The 17358-nt window shown below is 46.5% G+C and overlaps 1 long non-coding RNA gene across 2 annotated transcripts in view; it reads left to right on the top strand.

Moving 5' to 3' along the window:
- Positions 1-17358, top strand: part of LOC125774467 (uncharacterized) — a 134652-nt gene that overhangs the window by 44793 nt on the left and 72501 nt on the right. For both annotated transcript variants that reach the window (XR_007420927.1, XR_007420928.1), the window contains exon 2: positions 9734-9859. This is a non-coding gene — a long non-coding RNA (uncharacterized LOC125774467). The remainder of the gene's footprint in view (positions 1-9733; positions 9860-17358) is intronic.

The raw sequence follows: 17358 nt of genomic DNA, 5'->3' as shown, positions 1-17358 counted from the left end.
AGGTGTCTTGGCTAAGGTGTCTTGGCTAATGTATCTCGGCTAAAGTGTCTTGGCTAAGGTGTCTTGGCTAAGGTGTCTTGGCTAAGGTGTCTTGGCTAAGGTGTCTTGGCTAAGGTGTCTTGGCTAATGTGTCTCGGCTAATGTGTCTCGGCTAAGGTGTCTTGGCTAAGGTGTCTTGGCTAAGGTGTCTTGGCTAAGGTGTCTTGGCTAAGGTGTCTTGGCTAATGTGTCTCGGCTAAAGTGTCTTGGCTAAGGTGTCTTGGCTAAGGTGTCTTGGCTAAGGTGTCTTGGCTAATGTGTCTTGGCTAAGGTGTCTTGGCTAATGTGTCTTGGCTAAGGTGTCTTAGCTAAGGTGTCTTGGCTAAGGTGTCTTGGCTAAGGTGTCTTGGCTAATGTGTCTTGGCTAAGGTGTCTTGGCTAATGTGTTTTGGCTTATGTGTCTTGGCTTATGTGTCTTGGCTAATGTGTCTTGGCTAAGGTGTCTTGGCTAATGTGTCTTGGCTAAGGTGTCTTGGCTAAGGTGTCTTTACTAAAGTGTCTCGGCTAATGTGTCTTGGCTAATGTGTCTTGGCTAAGGTGTCTTGGCTAAGGTGTCTTGGCTAAGGTGTCTTGGCTAATGTGTCTTGGCTAATGTGTCTTGGCTAAGGTGTCTTGGCTAAGGTGTCTTGGCTAATGTGTCTTGGCTAAGGTGTCTTGGCTAAGGTGTCTTGGCTAAGGTGTCTTGGCTAAGGTGTCTTGGCTAATGTGTCTTGGCTAATGTGTCTTGGCTAAGGTGTCTTGACTAATGTGTCTCGGCTAATGTGTCTTGGCTAATGTGTCTTGGCTAATGTGTCTAGGCTAAGGTATCGTGGCTTATGTGTCTTGGCTAATGTGACTTGGCTAAGGTGTCTTGGCTAATGTGTCTCGGCTTATGTGTCTTGGCTAATGTGTCTTGGCTAATGTGTTTCGGCTAAGGTGTCTTGGCTAAGGTGTCTCGGCTAATGTGTCTTGGCTAATGTGTCTTGGCTAAGGTGTCTTGGCTAAGGTGTCTTGGCTAATGTGTTTCGGCTAAGGTGTCTTGGCTAAGGTGTCTTGGCTAAGGTGTCTTGGCTAATGTGTCTTGGCTAAGGTGTCTTGGCTAAGGTGTCTTGACTAATGTGTCTCGGCTAATGTGTCTTGGCTAATGTGTCTTGGCTAAGGTGTCTAGGCTAAGGTGTCGTGGCTTATGTGTCTTGGCTAATGTGACTTGGCTAATGTGTCTTGGCTAATGTGTCTCGGCTAATGTGTCTTGGCTAATGTGTCTTGGCTAATGTGTCTTGGCTAATGTGTCTTGGCTAAGGTGTCTTGGCTAATGTGTCTCGGCTAATGTGTCTTGGCTAATGTGTCTTGGCTAAGGTGTCTTGGCTAAGGTGTCTTGGCTAATGTGTCTCGGCTAATGTGTCTTGGCTAAGGTGTCTTGGCTAAGGTGTCTTGGCTAAGGTGTCTTGGCTAATGTGTCTTGGCTAATGTGTCTCGGCTAATGTGTCTCGGCTAATGTGTCTTGGCTAATGTGTCTTGGCTAAGGTGTCTTGGCTAATGTGTCTTGGCTAAGGTGTCTTGGCTAAGGTGTCTTGACTAATGTGTCTCGGCTAATGTGTCTTGGCTAATGTGTCTTGGCTAATGTGTCTTGGCTAATGTGTCTTGGCTAAGCTGTCTTGGCTAAGGTGTCTTGGCTAATGTGTCTCGGCTAATGTATCTTGGCTAATGTGTCTTGGCTAATGTGTCTTGGCTAAGGTGTCTTGGCTAATGTGTCTTGGCTAAGGTGTCTTGGCTAAGGTGTCTTGACTAATGTGTCTCGGCTAATGTGTCTTGGCTAATGTGTCTTGGCTAATGTGTCTTGGCTAAGGTGTCTTGGCTAAGGTGTCTTGGCTTATGTGTCTTGGCTAAGGTGTCTTGGCTAAGGTGTCTTGGCTAAGGTGTCTTGGCTAAGGTGTCTTGGCTAATGTGTCTCGGCTAAGGTGTCTTGGCTAAGGTGTCTTGGCTAAGGTGTCTTGGCTAATGTGTCTTGGCTAAAAAGTCTTGGCTAAGGTGTCTTGGCTAAGGTGTCTTGACTTATGTGTCTCGGCTAATGTGTCTTGGCTAATGTGTCTTGGCTAATGTGTCTAGGCTAAGGTTGTCGTGGCTAATGTGTCTTGGCTAATGTGTCTTGGCTAAGGTGTCTTGGCTAAGGTGTCTTGGCTAAGGTGTCTTGGCTAAGGTGTCTCGGCTAATGTGTCTTGGCTAATGTGTCTTGGCTAAGGTGTCTTGGCTAAGGTGTCTTGGCTAATGTGTTTCGGCTAAGGTGTCTTGGCTAAGGTGTCTTGGCTAAGGTGTCTTGGCTAATGTGTCTTGGCTAAGGTGTCTTGGCTAAGGTGTCTTGACTAATGTGTCTCGGCTAAGGTGTCTTGGCTAATGTGTCTTGGCTAAGGTGTCTAGGCTAAGGTGTCGTGGCTTATGTGTCTTGGCTAATGTGACTTGGCTAATGTGTCTTGGCTAATGTGTCTCGGCTAATGTATCTTGGCTAATGTGTCTTGGCTAATGTGTCTTGGCTAAGGTGTCTTGGCTAATGTGTCTTGGCTAAGGTGTCTTGGCTAAGGTGTCTTGACTAATGTGTCTCGGCTAATGTGTCTTGGCTAATGTGTCTTGGCTAAGGTGTCTTGGCTAAGGTGTCTTGGCTAAGGTGTCTCGGCTAATGTGTCTTGGCTTATGTGTCTTGGCTTATGTGTCTTGGCTAATGTGTCTTGGCTAAGGTGTCTTGGCTAAGGTGTCTTGGCTTATGTGTCTTGGCTAAGGTGTCTTGGCTAAGGTGTCTTGGCTAAGGTGTCTTGGCTAATGTGTCTCGGCTAAGGTGTCTTGGCTAAGGTGTCTTGGCTAAGGGGTCTTGGCTAATGTGTCTTAGCTAAAAAGTCTTGGCTAAGGTGTCTTGGCTAATGTGTCTTGGCTAAGGTGTCTTGGCTAATGTGTTTTGGCTTATGTGTCTTGGCTTATGTGTCTTGGCTAATGTGTCTTGGCTAAGGTGTCTTGGCTAATGTGTCTTGGCTAAGGTGTCTTGGCTAAGGTGTCTTTACTAATGTGTCTCGGCTAATGTGTCTTGGCTAATGTGTCTTGGCTAAGGTGTCTTGGCTAAGGTGTCTTGGCTAAGGTGTCTTGGCTAATGTGTCTTGGCTAAGGTGTCTTGGCTAAGGTGTCTTGGCTAAGGTGTCTTGGCTAATGTGTCTTGGCTAAGGTGTCTTGGCTAAGGTGTCTTGGCTAAGGTGTCTTGGCTAATGTGTCTTGGCTAATGTGTCTTGGCTAAGGTGTCTTGACTAATGTGTCTCGGCTAATGTGTCTTGGCTAATGTGTCTTGGCTAATGTGTCTAGGCTAAGGTATCGTGGCTTATGTGTCTTGGCTAATGTGACTTGGCTAAGGTGTCTTGGCTAATGTGTCTCGGCTTATGTGTCTTGGCTAATGTGTTTTGGCTAATGTGTTTCGGCTAAGGTGTCTTGGCTAAGGTGTCTCGGCTAATGTGTCTTGGCTAATGTGTCTTGGCTAAGGTGTCTTGGCTAAGGTGTCTTGGCTAATGTGTTTCGGCTAAGGTGTCTTGGCTAAGGTGTCTTGGCTAAGGTGTCTTGGCTAATGTGTCTTGGCTAAGGTGTCTTGGCTAAGGTGTCTTGACTAATGTGTCTCGGCTAATGTGTCTTGGCTAATGTGTCTTGGCTAATGTGTCTTGGCTAAGGTGTCTAGGCTAAGATGTCGTGGCTTATGTGTCTTGGCTAATGTGACTTGGCTAATGTGTCTTGGCTAATGTGTCTCGGCTAATGTGTCTTGGCTAAGGTGTCTTGGCTAATGTGTCTTGGCTAATGTGTCTTGGCTAAGGTGTCTTGGCTAAGGTGTCTTGGCTAATGTGTCTTGCCTAATGTGTCTTGGCTAAGGTGTCTTGGCTAATGTGTCTTGGCTAAGGTGTCTTGGCTAAGGTGTCTTGGCTTATGTGTCTCGGCTAATGTGTCTTGGCTAAGGTGTCTTGGCTAAGGTGTCTTGGCTAAGGTGTCTTGGCTAATGTGTCTTGGCTAATGTGTCTCGGCTAATGTGTCTTGGCTAATGTGTCTTGGCTAATGTGTCTTGGCTAAGGTGTCTTGGCTAATGTATCTTGGCTAAGGTGTCTTGGCTAAGGTGTCTTGACTAATGTGTCTCGGCTAATGTGTCTTGGCTAATGTGTCTTGGCTAATGTGTCTTGGCTAATGTGTCTTGGCTAAGCTGCCTTGGCTAAGGTGTCTTGGCTAATGTGTCTCGGCTAATGTATCTTGGCTAATGTGTCTTGGCTAATGTGTCTTGGCTGAGGTGTCTTGGCTAATGTGTCTTGGCTAAGGTGTCTTGGCTAAGGTGTCTTGACTAATGTGTCTCGGCTAATGTGTCTTGGCTAATGTGTCTTGGCTAATGTGTCTCGGCTAAGGTGTCTTGGCTAAGGTGTCTTGGCTTATGTGTCTTGGCTAAGGTGTCTTGGCTAAGGTGTCTTGGCTAAGGTGTCTTGGCTAATGTGTCTCGGCTAAGGTGTCTTGGCTAATGTGACTTGGCTAATGTGTCTTGGCTAATGTGTCTCGGCTAATGTGTCTTGGCTAATGTGTCTTGGCTAATGTGTCTTGGCTAATGTGTCTTGGCTAAGGTGTCTTGGCTAAGGTGTCTTGGCTAATGTGTCTTGCCTAATGTGTCTTGGCTAAGGTGTCTTGGCTAATGTGTCTTGGCTAAGGTGTCTTGGCTAATGTGTCTCGGCTAATGTGTCTTGGCTAAGGTGTCTTGGCTAAGGTGTCTTGGCTAATGTGTCTTGGCTAATGTGTCTTGGCTAAGGTGTCTTGGCTAAGGTGTCTTGGCTAAGGTGTCTTGGCTAAGGTGTCTTGACTAATGTGTCTCGGCTAATGTGTCTTGGCTAATGTGTCTTGGCTAATGTGTCTTGGCTAATGTGTCTTGGCTAAGCTGTCTTGGCTAAGGTGTCTTGGCTAATGTGTCTCGGCTAATGTATCTTGGCTAATGTGTCTTGGCTAATGTGTCTTGGCTAAGGTGTCTTGGCTAAGGTGTCTTGGCTAAGGTGTCTCGGCTAATGTGTCTTGGCTAATGTGTCTTGGCTAAGGTGTCTTGGCTAAGGTGTCTTGGCTAAGGTGTCTTGGCTAAGGTGTGTTGGCTAATGTGTCTTGGCTAATGTGTCTTGGCTAATGTGTCTTGGCTAATGTGTCTTGGCTAAGGTGTCTTGGCTAAGGTGTCTTGGCTAATGTGTCTTGCCTAATGTGTCTTGGCTAAGGTGTCTTGGCTAATGTGTCTTGGCTAAGGTGTCTTGGCTAAGGTGTCTTGGCTAATGTGTCTCGGCTAATGTGTCTTGGCTAAGGTGTCTTGGCTAAGGTGTCTTGGCTAAGGTGTCTTGGCTAATGTGTCTTGGCTAATGTGTCTCGGCTAATGTGTCTTGGCTAATGTGTCTTGGCTAATGTGTCTTGGCTAAGGTGTCTTGGCTAATGTGTCTTGGCTAAGGTGTCTTGGCTAAGGTGTCTTTACTAATGTGTCTCGGCTAATGTGTCTTGGCTAATGTGTCTTTTCTAATGTGTCTTGGCTAATGTGTCTTGGCTAAGCTGTCTTGGCTAATGTGTCTTGGCTAAGGTGTCTTGGCTAAGGTGTCTTGGCTAATGTGTCTCGGCTAATGTGTCTTGGCTAAGGTGTCTTGGCTAAGGTGTCTTGGCTAAGGTGTCTTGGCTAATGTGTCTTGGCTAATGTGTCTCGGCTAAGGTGTCTTGGCTAATGTGTCTTGGCTAATGTGTCTTGGCTAAGGTGTCTTGGCTAATGTGTCTTGGCTAAGGTGTCTTGGCTAAGGTGTCTTGACTAATGTGTCTCGGCTAATGTGTCTTGGCTAATGTGTCTTGGCTAATGTGTCTTGGCTAAGGTGTCTTGGCTAAGGTGTCTTGGCTTATGTGTCTTGGCTAAGGTGTCTTGGCTAAGGTGTCTTGGCTAAGGTGTCTTGGCTAATGTGTCTCGGCTAAGGTGTCTTGGCTAAGGTGTCTTGGCTAATGTGTCTTGGCTAAAAAGTCTTGGCTAAGGTGTCTTGGCTAAGGTGTCTTGACTAATGTGTCTCGGCTAATGTGTCTTGGCTAATGTGTCTTGGCTAATGTGTCTAGGCTAAGGTGTCGTGGCTTATGTGTCTTGGCTAATGTGACTTGGCTAATGTGTCTTGGCTAATGTGTCTCGGCTAATGTGTCTTGGCTAATGTGTCTTGGCTAATGTGTCTTGGCTAATGTGTCTTGGCTAAGGTGTCTTGGCTAAGGTGTCTTGGCTAATGTGTCTTGCCTAATGTGTCTTGGCTAAGGTGTCTTGGCTAATGTGTCTTGGCTAAGGTGTCTTGGCTAAGGTGTCTTGGCTAATGTGTCTCGGTTAATGTGTCTTGGCTAAGGTGTCTTGGCTAAGGTGTCTTGGCTAATGTGTCTTGGCTAATGTGTCTTGGCTAATGTGTCTCGGCTAATGTGTCTTGGCTAATGTGTCTTGGCTAATGTGTCTTGGCTAATGTGTCTTGGCTAAGCTGTCTTGGCTAAGGTGTCTTGGCTAATGTGTCTCGGCTAATGTATCTTGGCTAATGTGTCTTGGCTAATGTGTCTTGGCTAAGGTGTCTTGGCTAAGGTGTCTTGGCTAAGGTGTCTCGGCTAATGTGTCTTGGCTAATGTGTCTTGGCTAAGGTGTCTTGGCTAAGGTGTCTTGGCTAAGGTGTCTTGGCTAATGTGTCTTGGCTAATGTGTCTTGGCTAATGTGTCTTGGCTAATGTGTCTTGGCTAAGGTGTCTTGGCTAAGGTGTCTTGGCTAATGTGTCTTGCCTAATGTGTCTTGGCTAAGGTGTCTTGGCTAATGTGTCTTGGCTAATGTGTTTCGGCTAAGGTGTCTTGGCTAAGGTGTCTTGGCTAAGGTGTCTTGGCTAATGTGTCTTGGCTAAGGTGTCTTGGCTAAGGTGTCTTGACTAATGTGTCTCGGCTAATGTGTCTTGGCTAATGTGTCTTGGCTAAGGTGTCTGGGCTAAGGTGTCGTGGCTTATGTGTCTTGGCTAATGTGACTTGGCTAATGTGTCTTGGCTAATGTGTCTCGGCTAATGTGTCTTGGCTAATGTGTCTTGGCTAATGTGTCTTGGCTAATGTGTCTTGGCTAAGGTGTCTTGGCTAAGGTGTCTTGGCTAATGTGTCTTGCCTAATGTGTCTTGGCTAAGGTGTCTTGGCTAATGTGTCTTGGCTAAGGTGTCTTGGCTAAGGTGTCTTGGCTAATGTGTCTCGGCTAATGTGTCTTGGCTAAGGTGTCTTGGCTAAGGTGTCTTGGCTAAGGTGTCTTGGCTAATGTGTCTTGGCTAATGTGTCTCGGCTAATGTGTCTCGGCTAATGTGTCTTGGCTAATGTGTCTTGGCTAAGGTGTCTTGGCTAATGTGTCTTGGCTAAGGTGTCTTGGCTAAGGTGTCTTGACTAATGTGTCTCGGCTAATGTGTCTTGGCTAATGTGTCTTGGCTAATGTGTCTTGGCTAATGTGTCTTGGCTAAGCTGTCTTGGCTAAGGTGTCTTGGCTAATGTGTCTCGGCTAATGTATCTTGGCTAATGTGTCTTGGCTAATGTGTCTTGGCTAAGGTGTCTTGGGTAATGTGTCTTGGCTAAGGTGTCTTGGCTAAGGTGTCTTGACTAATGTGTCTCGGCTAATGTGTCTTGGCTAATGTGTCTTGGCTAATGTGTCTTGGCTAAGGTGTCTTGGCTAAGGTGTCTTGGCTTATGTGTCTTGGCTAAGGTGTCTTGGCTAAGGTGTCTTGGCTAAGGTGTCTTGGCTAATGTGTCTCGGCTAAGGTGTCTTGGCTAAGGTGTCTTGGCTAAGGTGTCTTGGCTAATGTGTCTTGGCTAAAAAGTCTTGGCTAAGGTGTCTTGGCTAAGGTGTCTTGACTTATGTGTCTCGGCTAATGTGTCTTGGCTAATGTGTCTTGGCTAATGTGTCTAGCCTAAGGTGTCGTGGCTAATGTGTCTTGGCTAATGTGTCTTGGCTAAGGTGTCTTGGCTAAGGTGTCTTGGCTAAGGTGTCTTGGCTAAGGTGTCTCGGCTAATGTGTCTTGGCTAATGTGTCTTGGCTAAGGTGTCTTGGCTAAGGTGTCTTGGCTAATGTGTTTCGGCTAAGGTGTCTTGGCTAAGGTGTCTTGGCTAAGGTGTCTTGGCTAATGTGTCTTGGCTAAGGTGTCTTGGCTAAGGTGTCTTGACTAATGTGTCTCGGCTAAGGTGTCTTGGCTAATGTGTCTTGGCTAAGGTGTCTAGGCTAAGGTGTCGTGGCTTATGTGTCTTGGCTAATGTGACTTGGCTAATGTGTCTTGGCTAATGTGTCTCGGCTAATGTATCTTGGCTAATGTGTCTTGGCTAATGTGTCTTGGCTAAGGTGTCTTGGCTAATGTGTCTTGGCTAAGGTGTCTTGGCTAAGGTGTCTTGACTAATGTGTCTCGGCTAATGTGTCTTGGCTAATGTGTCTTGGCTAAGGTGTCTTGGCTAAGGTGTCTTGGCTAAGGTGTCTCGGCTAATGTGTCTTGGCTTATGTGTCTTGGCTTATGTGTCTTGGCTAATGTGTCTTGGCTAAGGTGTCTTGGCTAAGGTGTCTTGGCTTATGTGTCTTGGCTAAGGTGTCTTGGCTAAGGTGTCTTGGCTAAGGTGTCTTGGCTAATGTGTCTCGGCTAAGGTGTCTTGGCTAAGGTGTCTTGGCTAAGGGGTCTTGGCTAATGTGTCTTAGCTAAAAAGTCTTGGCTAAGGTGTCTTGGCTAATGTGTCTTGGCTAAGGTGTCTTGGCTAATGTGTTTTGGCTTATGTGTCTTGGCTTATGTGTCTTGGCTAATGTGTCTTGGCTAAGGTGTCTTGGCTAATGTGTCTTGGCTAAGGTGTCTTGGCTAAGGTGTCTTTACTAATGTGTCTCGGCTAATGTGTCTTGGCTAATGTGTCTTGGCTAAGGTGTCTTGGCTAAGGTGTCTTGGCTAAGGTGTCTTGGCTAATGTGTCTTGGCTAAGGTGTCTTGGCTAAGGTGTCTTGGCTAAGGTGTCTTGGCTAATGTGTCTTGGCTAAGGTGTCTTGGCTAAGGTGTCTTGGCTAAGGTGTCTTGGCTAATGTGTCTTGGCTAATGTGTCTTGGCTAAGGTGTCTTGACTAATGTGTCTCGGCTAATGTGTCTTGGCTAATGTGTCTTGGCTAATGTGTCTAGGCTAAGGTATCGTGGCTTATGTGTCTTGGCTAATGTGACTTGGCTAAGGTGTCTTGGCTAATGTGTCTCGGCTTATGTGTCTTGGCTAATGTGTTTTGGCTAATGTGTTTCGGCTAAGGTGTCTTGGCTAAGGTGTCTCGGCTAATGTGTCTTGGCTAATGTGTCTTGGCTAAGGTGTCTTGGCTAAGGTGTCTTGGCTAATGTGTTTCGGCTAAGGTGTCTTGGCTAAGGTGTCTTGGCTAAGGTGTCTTGGCTAATGTGTCTTGGCTAAGGTGTCTTGGCTAAGGTGTCTTGACTAATGTGTCTCGGCTAATGTGTCTTGGCTAATGTGTCTTGGCTAAGGTGTCTAGGCTAAGGTGTCGTGGCTTATGTGTCTTGGCTAATGTGACTTGGCTAATGTGTCTTGGCTAATGTGTCTCGGCTAATGTGTCTTGGCTAAGGTGTCTTGGCTAATGTGTCTTGGCTAATGTGTCTTGGCTAAGGTGTCTTGGCTAAGGTGTCTTGGCTAATGTGTCCTGCCTAATGTGTCTTGGCTAAGGTGTCTTGGCTAATGTGTCTTGGCTAAGGTGTCTTGGCTAAGGTGTCTTGGCTTATGTGTCTCGGCTAATGTGTCTTGGCTAAGGTGTCTTGGCTAAGGTGTCTTGGCTAAGGTGTCTTGGCTAAGGTGTCTTGGCTTATGTGTCTCGGCTAATGTGTCTTGGCTAATGTGTCTTGGCTAATGTGTCTTGGCTAAGGTGTCTTGGCTAATGTATCTTGGCTAAGGTGTCTTGGCTAAGGTGTCTTGACTAATGTGTCTCGGCTAATGTGTCTTGGCTAATGTGTCTTGGCTAATGTGTCTTGGCTAATGTGTCTTGGCTAAGCTGCCTTGGCTAAGGTGTCTTGGCTAATGTGTCTCGGCTAATGTATCTTGGCTAATGTGTCTTGGCTAATGTGTCTTGGCTGAGGTGTCTTGGCTAATGTGTCTTGGCTAAGGTGTCTTGGCTAAGGTGTCTTGACTAATGTGTCTCGGCTAATGTGTCTTGGCTAATGTGTCTTGGCTAATGTGTCTCGGCTAAGGTGTCTTGGCTAAGGTGTCTTGGCTTATGTGTCTTGGCTAAGGTGTCTTGGCTAAGGTGTCTTGGCTAAGGTGTCTTGGCTAATGTGTCTCGGCTAAGGTGTCTTGGCTAATGTGACTTGGCTAATGTGTCTTGGCTAATGTGTCTCGGCTAATGTGTCTTGGCTAATGTGTCTTGGCTAATGTGTCTTGGCTAATGTGTCTTGGCTAAGGTGTCTTGGCTAAGGTGTCTTGGCTAATGTGTCTTGCCTAATGTGTCTTGGCTACGGTGTCTTGGCTAATGTGTCTTGGCTAAGGTGTCTTGGCTAATGTGTCTCGGCTAATGTGTCTTGGCTAAGGTGTCTTGGCTAAGGTGTCTTGGCTAATGTGTCTTGGCTAATGTGTCTTGGCTAAGGTGTCTTGGCTAAGGTGTCTTGGCTAAGGTGTCTTGGCTAAGGTGTCTTGACTAATGTGTCTCGGCTAATGTGTCTTGGCTAATGTGTCTTGGCTAATGTGTCTTGGCTAATGTGTCTTGGCTAAGCTGTCTTGGCTAAGGTGTCTTGGCTAATGTGTCTCGGCTAATGTATCTTGGCTAATGTGTCTTGGCTAATGTGTCTTGGCTAAGGTGTCTTGGCTAAGGTGTCTTGGCTAAGGTGTCTCGGCTAATGTGTCTTGGCTAATGTGTCTTGGCTAAGGTGTCTTGGCTAAGGTGTCTTGGCTAAGGTGTCTTGGCTAAGGTGTGTTGGCTAATGTGTCTTGGCTAATGTGTCTTGGCTAATGTGTCTTGGCTAATGTGTCTTGGCTAAGGTGTCTTGGCTAAGGTGTCTTGGCTAATGTGTCTTGCCTAATGTGTCTTGGCTAAGGTGTCTTGGCTAATGTGTCTTGGCTAAGGTGTCTTGGCTAAGGTGTCTTGGCTAATGTGTCTCGGCTAATGTGTCTTGGCTAAGGTGTCTTGGCTAAGGTGTCTTGGCTAAGGTGTCTTGGCTAATGTGTCTTGGCTAATGTGTCTCGGCTAATGTGTCTTGGCTAATGTGTCTTGGCTAATGTGTCTTGGCTAAGGTGTCTTGGCTAATGTGTCTTGGCTAAGGTGTCTTGGCTAAGGTGTCTTTACTAATGTGTCTCGGCTAATGTGTCTTGGCTAATGTGTCTTGGCTAATGTGTCTTGGCTAATGTGTCTTGGCTAAGCTGTCTTGGCTAATGTGTCTTGGCTAAGGTGTCTTGGCTAAGGTGTCTTGGCTAATGTGTCTCGGCTAATGTGTCTTGGCTAAGGTGTCTTGGCTAAGGTGTCTTGGCTAAGGTGTCTTGGCTAATGTGTCTTGGCTAATGTGTCTCGGCTAAGGTGTCTTGGCTAATGTGTCTTGGCTAATGTGTCTTGGCTAAGGTGTCTTGGCTAATGTGTCTTGGCTAAGGTGTCTTGGCTAAGGTGTCTTGACTAATGTGTCTCGGCTAATGTGTCTTGGCTAATGTGTCTTGGCTAATGTGTCTTGGCTAAGGTGTCTTGGCTAAGGTGTCTTGGCTTATGTGTCTTGGCTAAGGTGTCTTGGCTAAGGTGTCTTGGCTAAGGTGTCTTGGCTAATGTGTCTCGGCTAAGGTGTCTTGGCTAAGGTGTCTTGGCTAATGTGTCTTGGCTAAAAAGTCTTGGCTAAGGTGTCTTGGCTAAGGTGTCTTGACTAATGTGTCTCGGCTAATGTGTCTTGGCTAATGTGTCTTGGCTAATGTGTCTAGGCTAAGGTGTCTTGGCTTATGTGTCTTGGCTAATGTGACTTGGCTAATGTGTCTTGGCTAATGTGTCTCGGCTAATGTGTCTTGGCTAATGTGTCTTGGCTAATGTGTCTTGGCTAATGTGTCTTGGCTAAGGTGTCTTGGCTAAGGTGTCTTGGCTAATGTGTCTTGCCTAATGTGTCTTGGCTAAGGTGTCTTGGCTAATGTGTCTTGGCTAAGGTGTCTTGGCTAAGGTGTCTTGGCTAATGTGTCTCGGCTAATGTGTCTTGGCTAAGGTGTCTTGGCTAAGGTGTCTTGGCTAATGTGTCTTGGCTAATGTGTCTTGGCTAATGTGTCTTGGCTAATGTGTCTTGGCTAATGTGTCTTGGCTAATGTGTCTTGGCTAATGTGTCTTGGCTAAGCTGTCTTGGCTAAGGTGTCTTGGCTAATGTGTCTCGGCTAATGTATCTTGGCTAATGTGTCTTGGCTAATGTGTCTTGGCTAAGGTGTCTTGGCTAAGGTGTCTTGGCTAAGGTGTCTCGGCTAATGTGTCTTGGCTAATGTGTCTTGGCTAAGGTGTCTTGGCTAAGGTGTCTTGGCTAAGGTGTCTTGGCTAATGTGTCTTGGCTAATGTGTCTTGGCTAATGTGTCTTGGCTAATGTGTCTTGGCTAAGGTGTCTTGGCTAAGGTGTCTTGGCTAATGTGTCTTGCCTAATGTGTCTTGGCTAAGGTGTCTTGGCTAATGTGTCTTGGCTAAGGTGTCTTGGCTAAGGTGTCTTGGCTAATGTGTCTCGGCTAATGTGTCTTGGCTAAGGTGTCTTGGCTAAGGTGTCTTGGCTAAGGTGTCTTGGCTAATGTGTCTTGGCTAATGTGTCTCGGCTAATGTGTCTTGGCTAATGTGTCTTGGCTAATGTGTCTTGGCTAAGGTGTCTTGGCTAATGTGTCTTGGCTAAGGTGTCTTGGCTAAGGTGTCTTGACTAATGTGTCTCGGCTAATGTGTCTTGGCTAATGTGTCTTGGCTAATGTGTCTTGGCTAATGTGTCTTGGCTAAGCTGTCTTGGCTAATGTGTCTTGGCTAAGGTGTCTTGGCTAAGGTGTCTTGGCTAATGTGTCTCGGCTAATGTGTCTTGGCTAAGGTGTCTTGGCTAAGGTGTCTTGGCTAAGGTGTCTTGGCTAATGTGTCTTGGCTAATGTGTCTCGGCTAAGGTGTCTTGGCTAATGTGTCTTGGCTAATGTGTCTTGGCTAAGGTGTCTTGGCTAATGTGTCTTGGCTAAGGTGTCTTGGCTAAGGTGTCTTGACTAATGTGTCTCGGCTAATGTGTCTTGGCTAATGTGTCTTGGCTAATGTGTCTTGGCTAATGTGTCTTGGCTAATGTGTCTTGGCTAAGGTGTCTTGGCTAAGGTGTCTTGGCTAATGTGTCTTGCCTAATGTGTCTTGGCTAAGGTGTCTTGGCTAATGTGTCTTGGCTAAGGTGTCTTGGCTAAGGTGTCTTGGCTAATGTGTCTCGGCTAATGTGTCTTGGCTAAGGTGTCTTGGCTAAGGTGTCTTGGCTAAGGTGTCTTGGCTAATGTGTCTTGGCTAATGTGTCTCGGCTAATGTGTCTTGGCAAATGTGTCTTGGCTAATGTGTCTTGGCTAAGGTGTCTTGGCTAATGTGTCTTGGCTAAGGTGTCTTGGCTAAGGTGTCTTGACTAATGTGTCTCGGCTAATGTGTCTTGGCTAATGTGTCTTGGCTAATGTGTCTTGGCTAATGTGTCTTGGCTAAGCTGTCTTGGCTAATGTGTCTTGCCTAATGTGTCTTGGCTAAGGTGTCTTGGCTAATGTGTCTTGGCTAATGTGTCTCGGCTAAGGTGTCTTGGCTAATGTGTCTTGGCTAATGTGTCTCGGCTAATGTATCTTGGCTAATGTGTCTTGGCTAATGTGTCTTGGCTAAGGTGTCTTGGCTAATGTGTCTTGGCTAAGGTGTCTTGGCTAAGGTGTCTTGACTAATGTGTCTCGGCTAATGTGTCTTGGCTAATGTGTCTTGGCTAATGTGTCTTGGCTAAGGTGTCTTGGCTAAGGTGTCTTGGCTTATGTGTCTTGGCTAAGGTGTCTTGGCTAAGGTGTCTTGGCTAAGGTGTCTTGGCTAATGTGTCTCGGCTAAGGTGTCTTGGCTAAGGTGTCTTGGCTAAGGTGTCTTGGCTAATGTGTCTTGGCTAAAAAGTCTTGGCTAAGGTGTCTTGGCTAAGGTGTCTTGACTAATGTGTCTCGGCTAATGTGTCTTGGCTAATGTGTCTTGGCTAATGTGTCTAGGCTAAGGTGTCGTGGCTAATGTGTCTTGGCTAATGTGTCTTGGCTAAGGTGTCTTGGCTAAGGTGTCTTGGCTAAGGTGTCTCGGCTAAGGTGTCTTGGCTAATATGTCTCGGCTGAGGTGTCTTGGCTAAGGTGTCTTGGCTAAGGTGTCTTGGCTAAGGTGTCTTGGCTAAGGTGTCTTGGCTAAGGTGTCTTGGCTAATGTGTCTCGGCTAAAGTGTGTTTGTTAAGGTGTCTTGGCTAAGGTGTCTTGGCTAAGGTGTCTTGGCTAAGGTGTCTTGGCTAATGTGTCTCGGCTATTGTGTCTTGGCTAAGGTGTCTTGGCTAAGGTGTCTTGGCTAATGTGTCTTGGCTAAGGTGTCTTGGCTAAGGTGTCTTGGCTAAGGTGTCTTGGCTAAGGTGTCTCGGCTAATGTGTCTTGGCTAAAGTGTCTTGGCTAAGGTGTCTTGGCTAAGGTGTCTTGGCTAATGTGTCTCGGCTTATGTGTCTTGGCTAAGGTGTCTTGGCTAAGGTGTCTTGGCTAAGGTGTCTTGGCTAATGTGTCTTGGCTAAGGTGTCTTGGCTAATGTGTTTTGGCTTATGTGTCTTGGCTTATGTGTCTTGGCTAATGTGTCTTGGCTAAGGTGTCTTGGCTAATGTGTCTTGGCTAAGGTGTCTTGGCTAAGGTGTCTTGGCTAATGTGTCTCGGCTAAAGTGTCTTGGCTAAGGTGTCTTGGCTAAGGTGTCTTGGCTAAGGTGTCTTGGCTAATGTGTCTTGGCTAAGGTGTCTTGGCTAATGTGTCTTGGCTAAGGTGTCTTAGCTAAGGTGTCTTGGCTAATGTGTTTTGGCTAAGGTGTCTTGGCTAACGTGTTTTGGCTAAGGTGTCTTGGCTAATGTGTCTTGGCTAAGGTGTCTTGGCTAAGGTGTCTTGGCTAAGGTGTCTTGGCTAAGGTGTCTTTTCTAAGGTGTCTTGGCTAATGTGTCTTGGCTAATGTGTCTTGGCTAAAGTGTCTTGGCTAAGGTGTCTTGGCTAATGTGTCTTGGCTAAGGTGTCTTGGCTAAGGTGTCTTGGCTAAGGTGTCTTGGCTAAGGTGTCTTGGCTAATGTGTCTCGGCTAAAGTGTCTTGGCTAAGGTGTCTTGGCTAAGGTGTCTTGGCTAAGGTGTCTTGGCTAATGTGTCTTGGCTAAGGTGTCTTGGCTAATGTGTCTTGGCTAAGGTGTCTTAGCTAAGGTGTCTTGGCTAATGTGTTTTGGCTAAGGTGTCTTGGCTAATGTGTTTTGGCTAAGGTGTCTTGGCTAATGTGTCTTGGCTAAGGTGTCTTGGCTAAGGTGTCTTGGCTAAGGTGTCTTGGCTAAGGTGTCTTGGCTAAGGTGTCTTTTCTAAGGTGTCTTGGCTAATGTGTCTTGGCTAATGTGTCTTGGCTAAAGTGTCTTGGCTAAGGTGTCTTGGCTAATGTGTCTTGGCTAATGTGTCTTGGCTAAGGTGTCTTGACTAATGTGTCTCGGCTAATGTGTCTTGGCTAATGTGTCTTGGCTAATGTGTCTAGGCTAAGGTATCGTGGCTTATGTGTCTTGGCTAATGTGACTTGGCTAAGGTGTCTTGGCTAATGTGTCTCGGCTTATGTGTCTTGGCTAATGTGTCTTGGCTAATGTGTTTCGGCTAAGGTGTCTTGGCTAAGGTGTCTCGGCTAATGTGTCTTGGCTAATGTGTCTTGGCTAAGGTGTCTTGGCTAAGGTGTCTTGGCTAATGTGTTTCGGCTAAGGTGTCTTGGCTAAGGTGTCTTGGCTAAGGTGTCTTGGCTAATGTGTCTTGGCTAAGGTGTCTTGGCTAAGGTGTCTTGACTAATGTGTCTCGGCTAATGTGTCTTGGCTAATGTGTCTTGGCTAAGGTGTCTAGGCTAAGGTGTCGTGGCTTATGTGTCTTGGCTAATGTGACTTGGCTAATGTGTCTTGGCTAATGTGTCTCGGCTAATGTGTCTTGGCTAATGTGTCTTGGCTAATGTGTCTTGGCTAATGTGTCTTGGCTAAGGTGTCTTGGCTAAGGTGTCTTGGCTAATGTGTCTTGCCTAATGTGTCTTGGCTAAGGTGTCTTGGCTAATGTGTCTTGGCTAAGGTGTCTTGGCTAAGGTGTCTTGGCTAATGTGTCTCGGCTAATGTGTCTTGGCTAAGGTGTCTTGGCTAAGGTGTCTTGGCTAAGGTGTCTTGGCTAATGTGTCTTGGCTAATGTGTCTCGGCTAATGTGTCTCGGCTAATGTGTCTTGGCTAATGTGTCTTGGCTAAGGTGTCTTGGCTAATGTGTCTTGGCTAAGGTGTCTTGGCTAAGGTGTCTTGACTAATGTGTCTCGGCTAATGTGTCTTGGCTAATGTGTCTTGGCTAATGTGTCTTGGCTAATGTGTCTTGGCTAAGCTGTCTTGGCTAAGGTGTCTTGGCTAATGTGTCTCGGCTAATGTATCTTGGCTAATGTGTCTTGGCTAATGTGTCTTGGCTAAGGTGTCTTGGCTAATGTGTCTTGGCTAAGGTGTCTTGGCTAAGGTGTCTTGACTAATGTGTCTCGGCTAATGTGTCTTGGTCAATGTGTCTTGGCTAATGTGTCTTGGCTAAGGTGTCTTGGCTAAGGTGTCTTGGCTTATGTGTCTTGGCTAAGGTGTCTTGGCTAAGGTGTCTTGGCTAAGGTGTCTTGGCTAATGTGTCTCGGCTAAGGTGTCTTGGCTAAGGTGACTTGGCTAAGGTGTCTTGGCTAATGTGTCTTGGCTAAAAAGTCTTGGCTAAGGTGTCTTGGCTAAGGTGTCTTGACTTATGTGTCTCGGCTAATGTGTCTTGGCTAATGTGTCTTGGCTAATGTGTCTAGGCTAAGGTGTCGTGGCTAATGTGTCTTGGCTAATGTGTCTTGGCTAAGGTGTCTTGGCTAAGGTGTCTTGGCTAAGGTGTCTTGGCTAAGGTGTCTCGGCTAATGTGTCTTGGCTAATGTGTCTTGGCTAAGGTGTCTTGGCTAAGGTGTCTTGGCTAATGTGTTTCGGCTAAGGTGTCTTGGCTAAGGTGACTTGGCTAAGGTGTCTTGGCTAATGTGTCTTGGCTAAGGTGTCTTGGCTAAGGTGTCTTGACTAATGTGTCTCGGCTAATGTGTCTTGGCTAATGTGTCTTGGCTAAGGTGTCTAGG

Source organism: Anopheles funestus, unplaced genomic scaffold (genome assembly GCF_943734845.2).
Source record: "Anopheles funestus unplaced genomic scaffold, idAnoFuneDA-416_04 scaffold_10_ctg1, whole genome shotgun sequence".
Classification (NCBI taxonomy): Eukaryota; Metazoa; Arthropoda; class Insecta; order Diptera; family Culicidae; genus Anopheles; species Anopheles funestus.
Note: the sequence above shows the minus strand (reverse complement) of the source record. Positions and strands in the feature narration are given on the sequence as shown.